This window comes from Scyliorhinus canicula, chromosome 15 (assembly GCF_902713615.1).
Source record: "Scyliorhinus canicula chromosome 15, sScyCan1.1, whole genome shotgun sequence".
In the NCBI taxonomy this organism is placed as follows: domain Eukaryota; kingdom Metazoa; phylum Chordata; class Chondrichthyes; order Carcharhiniformes; family Scyliorhinidae; genus Scyliorhinus; species Scyliorhinus canicula.
In genome coordinates, this window is record NC_052160.1 from 29,004,783 (window position 1) to 29,019,226 (window position 14,444).

General features: G+C 43.1%; 1 protein-coding gene across 1 annotated transcript in view; it reads left to right on the forward strand.

The window, feature by feature from the left end:
- The window catches only part of rab11fip3 (RAB11 family interacting protein 3 (class II)), a 129,513-nt gene that overhangs the window by 84,333 nt on the left and 30,736 nt on the right, over nucleotides 1-14,444 (forward strand). The window lies entirely within an intron of this gene.

Below are 14,444 nucleotides of genomic sequence, written 5' to 3' on the forward strand. Positions count from 1 at the left end.
TTTAGCGTGGCCAATTCACCTAACCTGTGCATCTTTGGGTTGTGGGAGTGAAACCCACTTAGACACTGGGAGAGCATGCAAACTCCAGACAGTGACCTGGGGCTGGGATCGGACCTGGGTCCTCAGTGCCGTAGGAGCAGTGCTAACTATTGTGCCGCCCTCATGTTGAGCTTCTTGAATGTTGTTGGAGTTGCACTCACCAGGCAAGTGGAGAGTATTCCATCACGTTTTTGACTTGTCTTTTAGATGGTGGATAGGCTTGGGAGAGTTGGGAGGTGAATTACATGCTGCAGAATTCTGATCTGCTCTTGTAGCCGCAGTATTTATATGGTTCATCCCGTTCAGTTCCTGGTGAATGGTAAGCCCCAAATGTTATTTCAGAGTTATGATGGATGGAAGGTCACTGAAGCAACTGAAGATTGTTCAGCCTAGGACACTACCCTGAGAATTCCTGCTGTGATGCCCAGGGACTGAGATTATTTCTCTTCAACCACCACAACCATCTTCTTTTGTGCTAGGTATGAGCCCAATCAGCAGACTATCTTCCCCCTGATTCCCATTGACTCCAGTTTTGCTAGGGCTCTTTGATGCTATACCCTGTCAAATATGTCCTTGATGTCAAGGACATTCATTCTCACCTCACCACTTTTTTTTGTCAATGTACAAACAAAGACTGTAATGAAGCCAGAGGTGCTGCTGGCGGAACCTAAAATTAACATCAGGGAGCAGTTTATTGCTAAGCAAGTGCCGCTTAATAGCACTGTTGATGACCCCTTCCATTACTCGACTGATGATTGAGTAGATTGATGGGGTGGTAATTGGGTTGGATTTGTCCTGCTTTGTGTACAGGACATGGTCTAACTGTACTGAAATAGCTTGGTTAAGGGCACAGCAGGTTCTGGAGCATAAGTCTTCAGCACTACTGCTAGAATATTGTCAGGGCCCATAGCCTTTGGCAGTGACCAGTGCTGTCCATTTATTTCTTGATGTGACATGGAGTGAATCCAAATTGACTGAAGACTGTATTTGTGATGCTGGAGGCCTCAAAAGACTGCCATAGATCATCCACTTCTGACTGAGGTTGCAAATGTTTCCGTGTCCTCTTTTGCATCTGCTGGGCTCCTCTGCCGTTGAGGATGGGAATATTTGTGGAGTTTTCCCATCCAGTGTGTTGTTTAATTGTCCACTACTGTTCATGATTGGATGTGGCAGGACTGCAAGGTTAGCCGTATCTGCGTGGGTGTTACCCCCCACAACCCAAAGATGTGCAGGGTAGGTCAATTGGCCACACTAACAGCCTCCCTGAACAGGCGACTAGGGGCTTTTCACAGCAACTTCATTTGAAGCCTACTCGTGACAATAAGCGATTTATTTAATTTTTTAAAATTAAATTACCCATTAATTGGGGGGGGGGAAAAAGGACTGCAGAGTTGGATCTGATCCATTATTTGTCAGACGCTGCGACTGGAGCCCTGCCTCCCAGAGGCAATCTCAGAAGGTCAAACAGGCTTTGTTAAGGGTCGGCAATTGTCAGCTAATATATATATCGCCTGCTAAACAATGCCCCTTTCCCATCCTTGGTGCCCCAACCAGAGGTGATTGTTCCCTTAGATGTCGAATAGGCTTTTGATAGTGGAGTAGGAATTTTGGTTTGGGGTTCGTGGGAGGTTTGGGTTTATTTCCAGGGTGCGATTACTGTATAGGGGCCCCACTGCTCGTGTTCGTACAAATACCCTGAACTCTGGTTACTTCCCATTGAATAGGGGCAGGAGACCGGGCTGTCCACCTTTTTGTCCAACCTTGGTGCAGTAGCAGCCGTGCATATGACTATAATATCAGGTTATTGCTTGACTACTGAGATAACTCTCCCAATTTTGACACAAGCCCCCAGATGTTAGTAAGAGTGCTTTGCAGGGTCGACAGGGCTGTGTTTGCCATTGTCATTTCCGGTGCCTAGGAATACATTCCTAGGTCGATGCGGGGTGATCCATCCAGTTCCTTTCCTTTCTATTGCCCTTTTAGCCATTTGATGCTGTGGAGTGATTTTCTGAGCCATTTTTGTGGGCATTTAAGAGTGGACATCATTGGGTGGGTTTTATTTTTATTGAATTCCAATTCCACCATTTGCTGTTGTGCGGCTGGAACTGGGGTCCCCAGAGCATTGCCCTGGGTCTCTGCATTGCTAGTCCACTGGCAATCAGTACTGCTGGTTGATGTAGAATTGCTCCAAAGGGGCGGCATGGTGGTGCAGTGGTTAGCACCGCTGTCTCGCGGCACTGAGGACCCAGGTTTGATCCTGGTCCCAGGTCACTGTCCATGTAGAGTTTGCACATTCTCCTTGTGACTATGTGGGCCTCACCCCCACAACCTAAAAATGTGCAGGGTAGGTGGAGTGGCCACACCAAAGTGCCCTTAATGAGGAAAAAAAACATTGGGTATTCTAATTTTTTTTAAAAAGTTGCTCCAATGGATCTTGTGACTTTTTAGCTTGGAGAAAAGAAAAATAAATTGGAATAGGTTCAAATTCACTATGCGTGACCTCTGGTGGAAAGTAAAAATTTGGATGATGCAGATGACTGAATTAGACTTTACTTTCAATGGTAGAAACACTCTCTAAATCAGGGGTGGGTAAACTATGGCCCGCGGGCCGCATGTGGCCCGACAAAGGTTTTATGCGGCCCACCAATGAGGTGCCCGGAATCATAACCGGCATTTTTGAAAAGCCGCCGGGGAAAAGCCGCCGAAGTAAATGCGCTTATTCAATAAGCGCATTTACTTCAGCGGCTTTTCAAAAATGCCGGTTATGATTCCGGGCACCTCATTGGCGGGCCGCATAAAAACGCGCGAAGTGGGGTGGATGAGTGGGGCTGTCTCATTGGTCGGTTTAGTTGGGTGTGCGACCAATAGGAGTCCAGGTTACAAACAATAAGCCTTATTATTGTTTGTAACCTGGACTCCTATTGGTCGCACACCCAACTAAACCGACCAATAAGGCAGCCCCACTCATCCACCCCACTACGCGCGTTTTTATCGTTGACTCGGCTAGGCTGTGCTTCTGTCAGTGTTAAGGATCAGCACAAGCAACTTGACACCTGATTTCAACAAACTGGTAAATGACTGCAGTCAGATGCATCATTCTCATTGACATTGTTCTGTCACTTACTGAGTTACTTTGTTTTTCAAATAAATGTGCTTTTTTTTCTTTAAAGACCTTTTATTTTGGCTATTTAAAATATTAATTATTTTACTTAATATACCATGGGGCCCTTTAAAATTGTGAATTTCTGAATGTGGCCCTTGCACGGAAAAGTTTGCCCACCCCTGCTCTAAATTATTGCATGAAGATAGCTGCTTGAATGAGTTCCTGGCACAGTGGAACTGTATGCAGCATGAAACTGAATCTTTGAAGGAAAGTAGGGAGGAGTGAGCTTCGGTGTGGAAACCACAGTTGACATCAATGTGGAGGACTAGCTGACTGGATACTGCTGCCCAGGACTTTTTTTTACATTGTGGTGGAACATTGTGCTGTTCTGTATGCATGCATGGGCATGCAATAAGCTGGGAAAACCATTCATCCGGAACAGTTGCAGGAAATGGAATAGAGATGTTGAATGCCTGTGTGTGTAATGAAACTGCGGCCAAGTGGTTTTATAAGTAAATAGGCTAGGTTTAGAAATTTGCATTAGGAGATATACAGGTATCTGTTGTCAGCTGTTAACTTTCAACGGGAAGTAAAAGATGTTTACAGCTGCAACAATTTCATAATTAAACCAGGAAGGTTATTAAATTTTATTTGACCCGAAAGTGGGGGTCATAGAAATACATGAAAGATTGATTTCAAAGAACTGCTAAGGACAACATAATTGAAGCTGATTTGGAGGGGGGGAAGATACGTTACACAGAAGATAAGAGCAGGAGGAGGCCTTTTGGCCCTTTGAGCCTGCTCTGCCATTTATCACCTATCATGGCTGCTCATCCAACTCAGTAGCCTGCTTTCTCCCCATAACCGTTGATCCTATTTGCCCCAACTGCTGCACCTAGCTGCTTCTTGAATACATTCAATGTTTTAGCATCAACTATTTCCTGTGGTAATGAATTCCACAGGCTCACCACTCTTTGGGTGAAGAAATGTCTCCTCATCTCTGTCCGAAATGGTTCACCCTGAATCCTCGGACTGTGACCTCTGGTTCTGGACACGCCCAGCATTGGAACATCTTCCCTGCATCTACATTGTCTAGACCTGTTTGAATTTTAAGATCCCTCCTCAGTCTTCTGAACTCCAGCGAGAACAATCCTAACCTAGTCAATCTCTCCTCATATGACAGTCCCGCTATCCCTGGAATCAGTCTGGTAAACCTTCACTGCACTCCCTCGAGAGATGCTTCTTCAGGAAAGGAGACCAAAACGGCACACAATATTCCAGGTGTGGCCTGTTGAGAGATTTGTTGCTGTCCTTGTGAGGAAGACCTGATTGAAACCGCTCTGGGTTTGGAGAAAGTGCAGTTTGAATCAGCCATCCAGTCAAGCCAGAAAGTTTTGGGCTGAGGTCTTGTGTCTGACGGTTCCTTGGATTTCCACAGCAGAGTGGAAGAGTGTTGGAGGGGTTGTGTGCTATGTCTTTTATTAAAGTGACAGACGCTTTATCTTTGTTAATACTGGATTTTCATTGTTGAGCATGAGGAAGTGTTTCCTGAGCAGTGTTCAGCTTGTGGGGCTGACCAAGTAAGGAGTCTTTTGGTGGTAATGATTGATTAGACTAATTTTTAACTAACTGTAATGTGTGTTTTTCTTCATAAATCTTTTACTTAATTCTCTTAGTTACTGGATGACTTGCTGCGTTTTTCTTCATAAATCTTTTACTTAATTCTCTTGGTTACTGGATGACTTGCTGCTAAGGTCATTTTGTTTAATCTTAGTTTTCAGACTATTAAAAAGGGTTTCAGAATACTAAAAAAGGGGCATGGCTTAGGCCAGGTTTCCCTCTGGAATTTGGTATGCTCAGTAATTAACATTGGTCATAAAAATATATAAGTGCTGAAATAAGATGCTGACTGTTCTTCTTAGAATTGATTGGACAAGTTTTATTATTGAGCTTTGCCCTTCAGTTTGCACAGGTAGTTTACAGCAGTGACTGTCTTTGTGCTGTGACACTTGGCTTTGCTGTTATATAATTATAAAATAGTTACAAACACCAAGGCCATTTGGCCCATCATATCTGTGCTGGTCTGCAAGGAGCAATTCACCTAGTGCCACTCGGTCTTTTTTCTTCCACCTGTAGCCCTGCAAGTTCTTAATTTTCAGATAATGATCCATTCTCTTTGAAAGCCTGCATTGATCTTGCCTCCACCACACTCTCTCATAGGGCAGCACAGTGGGTAGCATTGTTGCTGCATAGCTCCAGGGTCCAGGTTTGATTCCCAGGTTGGGTAACTGTCTGTGTGGAGCCTGCACGTTCTCGCTGTCTGTGTGGGTTTCTCCGGGTGCACTGGTTTCCTCCCACAAGTCCCGATAGACGTGCTTGTAAGGTGAATTGGATATTCTGAATTCTCCCTCAGTGTACCCGAACAGGCGCTGGAATGTGGTGACTAGGGGCTTTTCACAGTAACTTCATTGCAGTGTTAATGTAAGCCTACTTGTGACAAAGATTATTAGTGCTACTAATAATCAGGGGAGCATATAATCTGTGGCAACTCTCTGCATCTAGGGTGACATGTGGCACAATGGTTGGCACTGAGACTATGGTGCCGAGGACCCGGGTTTGAATCCTGGCACTTGGTCACTGTCCGTGTACAGTAACATTTAAAATGGATCGTTTTGTTATAAGGAAGAGAGGACTAGAGACACAAACAGGCAAGGATCTCACCACTAAACCTGCTGAAGAGTGGCTCAGCAGAATCCACAGCAGGACAAAGCAGTGTCGGTGTGAGCTGTTCAGGAGGGTCCACACCAGCACAAAGCCGTGCTGGTGTGAGCTCCAGGGCCTCTGGTGAACAGCCCATTAAGAAGTAACTGAAATCGGGCACAAAGCAGTATAAAGATTTTTTTTTGTTTTTGTTTTAAGGTATGGATTTATTAATTGTGCCAATGCAAATCAGGATGCAAGGCCCATGTGCGTTATATGCAGGGAAGTTCTGGCAAATGAAAGTTTAAAACCCTCAACTTCAAAGGCATGGCGAGTTCAAGAACAAACCTCCTTGATTTTTTTTTTTCAAAGGATGCAACGAGAACTTAAATCGCCGGCTGAAGTCCTCAGCAGAAATGTTACTTTGAACGACAAAGTACAATTAGCCTCTTGCATGATAGCTTACCGCGTAGCTAAAGAGAAAATGCCCCACACTATAGCAGAGCGATTAATTCTCCCTGCAGTATTAGATATAGTTCGTACAGTCATAGATGAGAGGTTCATTGAAAAAGTGAAATGCATCCCACTTAGTGACAGCACAGTGGCTTGGCAAATTTCTGATATTGCTGAGAATTTAGAAGCCCAGCTTATTTCTCATTTAAAATCAGTGCAGGCATTCTCAATACAACTGGATGAAAGTACAGACATTTCAGATTGTGCAACCTTGCTAGTATACGTCAGGTATGTTTGGCACAATGAATTTGTTGAAGATTTGCTGTGCTACCTGACTTTAGTAACCCACACGACTGGCGCAGAAATTTTTGACGTTTTGAATAGTGTTGTGGTTGGAAAGTGCAGGCTCGACTGGGGTCATTGCAGAGGAATCACAAGTGATGGAGCAGCCAGTATGACTGGGAAAAACAGCAGAGTTATAGTAAGGAATAAGGAGGCAGCTGGTCAGGACATTGTTTGGAATCATTGTTTTATTCACCGTAAGGCACTGGCATCGAAAGGAATTCCATCCAATCTTGAAGCGGTGTTGTGAAAGTTGTGAATTTCATTAAACGCAGCCCACTCAATACCAAACTTTTTGACACTGTGTTCTGATATGCGGGCTGAGCACACACATTTAATGTTCCACACACAAGTACGTTGGGTGTCAAAGGGTCGGGTGCTACTCAGTTTACGAACTGAGGTACAAAATTTCCTTCTCGAGAAATTGTCCCCTCTGGCTGATTCGTTTGCTGATAACTTGGATGCTAGCAATGTCTTACCTTGCAGACATCTTTTCAATTCTGAATGAACTGAACCTCAAATTGCAAAGAAAGGATGATGATTACTATCGGCACTCTGGCGAAATCGAAGCTTTCCAAAAGATATTGAAAGTTTGGCAATTGCGAGTGCGAAGCCAAAACTACTACATGTTTCTCACACTGCTACGACATATTGAAGAAAACAGTATTAGTAAGGAAACTGTAAATGGATTGGCAAGCCTTATTGAGTTGCATCTGGCTGCCCTGATCGACAATTTTGGTCGCTACTTTCCAGAGGAGAAGTTTAAGATTCTGAGAGGTGTGAGTAAAAAATCCCTTTGAGTTTGAGACCCCAGAATCAGTTCTTAACTTGCGGCTAACTCCAAAAGAAGAAATTGAGCTTGTGCGTCTCAGCTGTGACAGCATATTAAAAACACAGCACAAGTCAGTGAGGCTGTCAGCATTCTGGAGTAGCATCTCTGAGGAGTATCCGGAGCTGAGTAAAACGAGCATTTTGTTGCTCTTGCCCGTCACAAAGACCTGCATGTGCGAGGTTGGATTTTCTATCCTCACAAAGATTAAGACGCCACAAAGGAACCGGCTGAATCCTTCACCCGATATGCGCATAGCCCTCTCTTCCTGTGAACCTGATTGGAGTGAGATCGTGAGGACCAAGCAGGCTCACCTCTCGCATTAACGGTAAGAGAAAATGGTGGGTCGCGAGGGTCGGCCGGTGTGGGTCGCGAAGGCTGGCCGAGTTGGGTCCCGAAGGTTGGACGATTGGTAAAAATGGGTCGCCGGAAAAAAAGTTTGAAGAATACTGGGTTAGGAGGATTGGCCATCCTAAATTGCCCCTTAATTTGGGGGGAAAAAATAATTGGGTACTTTAAAAAAAAAAATTTTTTTAACACTCTGCAGCTACTTTCAGTTCTGCCACTGGGGTGAAGGAATTGGTTTAAATCGTGAACTATAGCAACTATGAACTAGCGGACTCGACAAATGAAATAAATAAATTGATGGTGCAGGCCAAATTGGACTTTCTGTAATTCTCTTCATTTTCCTGAGCACTCAAACATTGTTGTATGCTCCTCTATTAGATTCACTAGTGCTCCATTTACTTCGAACTACAATCAAATATATCTGTTTATGATGTAAACCATGCAGGTCAAAGTAGAAAGTTCAGGGGAGTGGGACTGTCTGAGAGCTGGCATGGGTGTGTGGACCAAGTGGCCACTGACTGCTGTAACTATTCTAAAGAGGTCGATCAAATGGCACTGTCTACAGGAAGTTAGAGACTGACTCATTGAGCACCTTTGCTCTCGGTCGACTTTGTACCTTTTCTCTCTTGTACCCCTGTATCTTGCTCTCCTGCTCATATATAAAGCCTCTCTCAATCATCTGATTTGTTCACCCTTTTCTTGCCGGCCTCCATTGCACCTCCAAATGACCAAGAAGCTCCTTCCATTGCCTCCCTGTTCACTCTTCCCTCCTTTACTATTCCCATTTCTGCATCCTGTTTGCTACACTTTCCCTCTACTCACTGCACCTTCCCATCCTCGTGGCATTCTTTGTTATCTTTGTGTATGCTGGATTTTGTTTTTTCCCAGAACATGAACAGAAGTTCAAGGCCTGAGCATAGCAAAACAAGATAGAATGAAACCCCCTTGGAGTGCTGTTGAAACTTCCTGGAACAGGTTCAGAAACATAACTCTTATCAGTGTAAGCTGCAATTGCCTGCCTCCAGGATCAGGAGGCAAGATATCTGGTAACTGGCTGATGGCACAATGCTGTAATACAACCAGGACTTCAGTTGATGAAACAGAAGAACAAAGTTAAGCGCTTCAGAAAAGTATCAACCCCTATATGGTGATGATAGACTATGGAATTATATTTGCTGTTTGTTCTAATTTGGATTTTACCCGAATCATGTGACATGTACTCCCTGGATAGTTCATAAACTGAAAGAAAGCTATGAAAATGTTCCGAAGATTTGCAGGGCTGGAGTGGGTTAGGGACTTGTTCTCGGAAGGGACGTTTGCGGGAGAGGTTTGAGCTGCTGGGTTTAGGTATATGCAGGTGCGGGACTTTGTGCAAAAGGATTGGAGAGTGTTCCCCAAGCTACCAGACTATACACTGTTGGAGCAACTGCTGCTTCTGGATGACTTTGGGGAGGGCAAGATTGGAGATGTATATGGGTGGTTAGGAGAGTAGATAAGTGATGAGGTTCAAGAGTAAATGGAAAGAGGAGCTGGAGAGGGAAATAGATTGGGGACTGTGGTGTGAAGCAATGCGGTGGGTGAACCCCACCTCCTGCGCGAGGAAGCATGATTCAGTTCAAGGTGATGCATCAGGTACACATGACTCTGGCCTTGTTTTCTGCTGTTTTGTATTCTGCTGTTGTTACATATGTTTGGAATAAAATACCTTTTTTAAAAAAAACAACATACAAACATCTTTGTCCAGGATGAATCTAGCTATAGGGTTGCGCTTCCAGGCACACACACATTCAATTAAAATCACTTAAATCTATACCTTATTTCTAATGTTTACTAATACAAGTATAAATCCATTAAACTACCTTTGTTTTCCTAACACTCACATGACCTCACCCAATTTTCTGAACAAGCAATTAATTCATCCTGAAATTGGTGCCCAGAGCAGTGATCCTAATATTTCATGCAACTGTTTAGTGTTCCTGTTTCTTCTTGGAATGGATTTTGCACCAGATGCAATTGGTACTTTTGCACTTCCTGATGTCTTGTGTTTTAGTAGGGACTGATTGTATTGTACGAACCACTGTACCCTTGACTTCTTGTCAATCAAAACTCTAACTCTGCCTTACAAGCATTCAACAACTCTGCATCTACTGCTGTCTGGAAAAGAGAATTCTGCAGAAGAACATTTTGAAAGCTGCACCCTAATTCAAGGCTTGCCACAAGGGGGAAAAGTGTCTCTCAGCATCCACCCTGTCGAAGTCCTCTCCAGATCTCTCCTTTAAAGCAGGTCCAGCTTGTTCTCTTCTCCCCTTCATCCCAAAAACAATTGTGTGAACCTTCTCTAAACTGTTTCTGATGGAACTGTATCCTTCCTTAAATAAGGAAACCAAAACAATACATAGTATTCCAGATGTGGTCTCACCATTGCCTTGTACAACTGTAGCCATATGCCCCAACTTTTATAGTCTTTATTTCCACTTTCAATGAATGACAACATTCCATTTGCTTTCCTAATTATGATGTATTTGCAAACTAATGTTTTGTGGTTCATGTACCAGGATATCCAGATCCCTCTACTGCAGAGTTCTGCCATCTCTCTACATTGAAAGAATACACTGATTTTCTAGTCTTCTGGCCAGTGGACAAGGTTTAATTTTTCCACATTCTATTTTATCTGACAAGTTTGTGCCTACTTGCTTAACCTAATTATACCCCTTTAAGAACCAGTCCCCTTTACAATTACTCTCCTATCCGTGTAGCCGAGCAGGTGCTGGAATGTGGCGACTAGGGGCTTTTCACAGTAACTTCATTGCAGTGTTAATGTAAGCCTACCTGTGACAATTTGTTTTTACCCTTTGTCAGCAAATTTAACAGCCATGCATTTGGTTGCTTCATCGAAGACATTTGATATAGATTGTAAATAGCTGAGGCCCTGACACTGATCATTGTGGCACTCCACTAGTTACAGCTTGCCAAACTGAAAATTACCCATTTATCCCTTCAGTGCTATGCTTCCTGTTAGTTAAACCAATCCTCTCACCAAGCTATTGTGTAGCGCCTCCACAATGAGCTCTTATTTTCTGTAGTCACCTTTTTTATGTGGCACCCTATCAAATGTCTTTTGGAAATCCAAGTACACCACATCTTGGCTTGTCAAAGTTGTTGTAGTTGAAGGCCACGGAAGTTTAATATTTCACAATTTTTGAAATGGGAAAACATTTGTAAAGCCTGCTTTTCTGACTTTATTTTATTTTGAGGCTTCACCTCCCAGGTTTTTGCATTTGATTTTTTCTGTTATCAGTCAGACTTGTAACGTTGTCCCTACATTCTCCAACCAGGCTACAACTGTAGAACTAATCTGCCTGTTATAAGGTAGATGATTATGGACAGATCTGGCAGGTGACGCCATACTTGACTTTGGATTAGTTAGTGGGGACAAAGGATTGGGGGGTGGATTTTTTTTTGAAAGTGGAGGATGAACCAATGAGAATTGTCAGGTAACATGTCAGCTGGGTAGGAACATTGGGTGGTTGGCCATTTAGTGGAAATGGGTTTGAAGAAATCGGGAGGTAGGTCTCCGATTATAAGCTGGGACAGTGGCGATATAGGGCAAGGACTCAGTTGGTGTTTCGGACTATAGTGGGAGGGAGGATTGATTTGCTGCTTCTCATCTGTACTGTGCCCTAATAATAGCTTTAGATGAACTCCCTAGACACAACTCTCATTTGGATAGATATCTCTAATGTATACTGGATGTTTTCATTGTTCGCACAGAGTACTGTTTCACACACCCGCTGTTGTACTTTGTTCAAATCCGAGTGATAACACTAGCTTTGCCTGACTGGGCAAGTTGGTTTGGAGCATCTCTGTTGGAATATTGTGGAATTCCATGAATTTGTGTCTCAGGTTATTTTAATCTTGTCCATTTGATTGTAATAATTAGTTTGGTTGAAAGCTAATTACATTAGTTCATTGGAATTGAACTGTTTGAATATTCATTATTTCATTGGTGGAAAGTTAAACATACTTAAACATACTGCAAATAAATGGGGTGATGTCAAGGAATTGGTATTTGGTTTGGCCATCACAGACTTGGTAAGATGCAACATCGTGCTGTCCTCCCTGTTCTATAATGTCGATGCTCTGGATTTGGAACCAGCTTCTGAGGGAATACTGCATTTGGCTGAATTTTGAGGATCCAGTTTGTGTTTATTCCACCCAGGAACACAGTGTGTGGTGCAGCATGATGGTGATGTACAAAGCATGTGATTCATTGTCATTCCAAGTAAGACCCTGTGAAACTGAACAATCTCTCTGGTGCAGTGATTTGATGGTGGTTGATGATTGTGATGAGGGAGTAGATCAGGCCTGTCGAATGAAGAGAAAATGGTTGTTAATGAAATAATATAAGCATGACAGCAAGAGATTCAGAGAGCAAGGTGCTGAATATCTGTGTAACCATAAACGTATCATGTAGTCTTTGTAAATAGTTTCTAGAGAGACTAAATACTTGCTATCTCCACTTGGAATAAGTGAAATTGATCAAACATGACCTACATGCTGGACTTGGCTAAAATGAAAGTAATATAGTAAAACTGATTTGCATTCAGTAATGCTGGTCAAAAGCCCTGGTATGAGATCACTGGTAAAATCTCTTTCTGACTTGTGCTGCTTAACTGACTACTGCTACTCCACTGGGAAAGTTTAAATTAATCAGCTGAATTCATACCAATAGTTTTATCTACGCTTCTTCTGTTTGGAGCGTTTGAGCAGCAGACATTGGTGTGTGGAAAAGAATTGTAACTGAGCTCTGTAATTCTAACTTGTGCACCTCCTAATGTTCATGGTAAGAGAACAGTTGACAGGATTATCTTCCTGTCCCAGTGTTGATATTCAGCTGCCTCAGGTTCACGTGCAGCCAGCCCAAAGGCAGTAATTGAGCTCCTTGCTGAGGAGGCCATCAAGTTTCAGTGTGAAATTTCATACTGTTTATGGATAAATTAGCATTTTATACCCCGCCATTAAGCTTGACCTGTTTCTCATAGCCACATAATTATTAGCTCCAGTTTTCAACATTTTGCAGTGACTCTGCACTTGAGCTGAGCTTTCGTCTGTGCAGAATATACTAATCTCCACAATAGCGAGGCCCAAGGTGGGGAGAGAATTCAGCTGGGTTCCTGGTGCAGTTATTTAAAACTGTTTGTGGTGTGTTATGGCTCTGAGGGCACGACCAGCCTTGGCTGTAGAATCCAACTTACGTGGTAAGGCCAGGGCGGGCGAATCTGTCAGGAGAGGTGGGAGAAAATTGCTGCGTATGTACTGCTATTTAACCTGCCTCACTGACTTTAAACCTTTCCAACAATGGATTGCAGTGTTTCAATGTCACGAGGAAATTGAAGCTCTCCTCTAATTGGAAGACTGCTTCACCAACATTGTGGATAACACCCCACTCTGGAGGTTTTCTGATCAGCTGTTGATTTCCTTCTACATGGCTGCAGCCAGAAAAGAACAACTTTTTAAGCTATCATTTTCCGCAGGGACTTGTAATTGACTTTATTCCATTAGCTGGGAGCTAATTGTTTCGCAGCTGCTCTCCCACCTACTCAATATCCTCCTTGGATCACTATTGTGGCTGGAAATACTCTGGACAGGAGCTGTCAAGATACTGAAGTATTTGGTAATAGAGCGATCTGATCAGAAATAAAATCCCTCCGATAATTGCAATATAAACCACTAAATTGTAATAAGACCTTATTGGTAGGAAATGCTGAGCAAGTATTGCCCTATTAATTATTTTAAATTAAAGGCGAACATCTGTAATGCAGGACATCGCAAGCTGGTAAAGAGGAAAACTGCCTCGTGGTAGCTGTACCCCAGCTGGATATTGGTATAATGCTGCGATTGTGATGCAGTTAATCTACATGCTGTGGTACTGTACCTGGTGGGAGGGAGGTGTTTGGTTGGATAGAGAGTTACTCTGTTGCCATAGCTACAATGCACACTGCTGAGGAAGGTAGATAGCAGAATCCCAACATTTAAGGCCGCCATGACCCCAATGCTGGGTGGCCAGTGGAAGATGTATGATGGCATCTAGAGTGATTTTTAGCATTTTCTATCCAGTTAAATTCCTGATAGACTGGAGCTTGAAGCATAATGTAAATACTCAAGCTTGCATTGTGAGCTGATTTCATGGGGCTGGTTTTGTTTGAATGTGTGTAATGTTGAGCTTGACAACAATATGTGACCTTGCATCTGAATGTCCTTTTAAAGGAGCTTTACTGCAAACCGCTCCCACTCCTCCACTATTTAAAATAGTTGAATCCTGCATGCTCAAGTACCAGCTGAGAGACTCTGTAATGAACAAGGCTGAGGACATGATTGTTGGTCTTAACTCTTAGTTTTTATTTTCCCCATGGGTTTCCAGTTTATTTTATTGCTGTTGATTTGTATATCACCAAGCTTGGTTATGTGTTGGCAGCTTCTGGGCAATATATGTCTAATAATAGTCCCATCACTGCCTTCAGAATTCCTTATTGATTTGAAAACTAGGTATTCTCTTCTGTTAAGTATTAACACACCATCTTCTCCCTGCTTGCTAATGTTCAGTAGCTGACCTGGCCAGTGTAAGGTTAT